Source organism: Myotis brandtii, unplaced genomic scaffold (genome assembly GCF_000412655.1).
Source record: "Myotis brandtii unplaced genomic scaffold, ASM41265v1 scaffold1029, whole genome shotgun sequence".
Lineage (NCBI taxonomy): Eukaryota > Metazoa > Chordata > Mammalia > Chiroptera > Vespertilionidae > Myotis > Myotis brandtii.
In genome coordinates this window covers 89277-90483 of record NW_005353453.1, presented here as the reverse complement: position 1 = coordinate 90483, position 1207 = coordinate 89277, and the positions used below count along the sequence as shown (strand labels likewise).

The following is a 1207-nucleotide window of genomic DNA, read 5'->3' as shown; positions in this document are numbered from 1 at the left end:
GCAGGAATGGCGGTCCCTGTCCCGGCCCTGGCGTGGGTCCGGGCGGTGACTCCGAGCTTCAATCCCACGTGGGAGCTGTGAGCACCACTGGAGGCTCCGACCATTGGCTGTGAGGCGGGGAGCACCACTCTCCAGCCTCCTCCACGGGGCTGTGGACTAGGAAAACCTCACCGCCTCAGACAAAAACCTAAGAAGGCAAAATCTCGTCAAGAGCACTACGGGTCCCGCCCTACAGAAGCGGCCAAACGCAAATGCTTTCTCTGACCCTCCATTGGCTCAGCCTGATGACATTCCTTGCGTGGCCTTCTGGGTAATGTAGTTTGTCCGCTCCATGGCCAGGATCCCCGATTTCCTCAGCTGACTACAGGACTGCATTTAGGGGCAAATAGCCCAAGATCACACGAAGTATTTTCAGGCCCCTTAAGCGCCTTCAAGGGACGTGATTTCGAGGGCAAGTTTCTTTCTCATGTACCCGTGTGGCTGGTTTTGTATACCTTTTTTACAGGACCAGCTCTTTCTGAATGGCAGGCATTGTTTCTTCATTCATGACATTTGGCATGTGTCTCCTTCAGGTCAAATGTAGTTTGCAGAAGTTGCTCAAGTCTCTCACTGCCTCTAACCTGCCTCCACTGAATCCATTACTCAAAGTTAATGTCACAAAACAGACACTCATACTTAACAGCATCTGCTTCTGATGCCATCCAAAGTGTCAGCTCTACCTGGGCTGCGGTGTGGATAAGATGGCCAAGAGACAAGTGAAAAAATGCTCAATGTGACTGATCACCAGAGAGATGCAAATTAAAGCAACAATTAGGATCACCCCACCACTGTCAGAATGGCTGCCATCAGCAAATCAACAAATGACAAGTGCTGGGGAGGATGTGGAAAAATGGGAACGCTAGAACATCCCTGGTACACGGATTATGGAAATCAGTTTGGAGTTTTTGCAAAAATTTTAATATGAAACTGCCATTTAATTTAGTGATTCTACTCCTAGGAATATATCCTAAGACACCTGAAACAATCACATAGATAGTATGTATGTAGCTGGTCAAGTGGAATGAAGTTAAGTAGAAGAGGACGTTCTGCCAAGAAAAGGCGGGAGCCTGCAAGCGGGCCACGTCAGAACAGTCTTGCAAGCAAGACTTATTGTTCAGAGGCAGAATTTCCTTGAGGTGATAAATAGTCCATGAGGGCATGGAAAGTT

The 1207-nt window shown here is 48.4% G+C and overlaps 1 long non-coding RNA gene across 1 annotated transcript in view; it reads right to left on the bottom strand.

The window, feature by feature from the left end:
* Positions 1–1207, bottom strand: part of LOC106725350 — a 26298-nt gene that overhangs the window by 12283 nt on the left and 12808 nt on the right. The gene's annotated exons all lie outside the window — the stretch shown is intronic.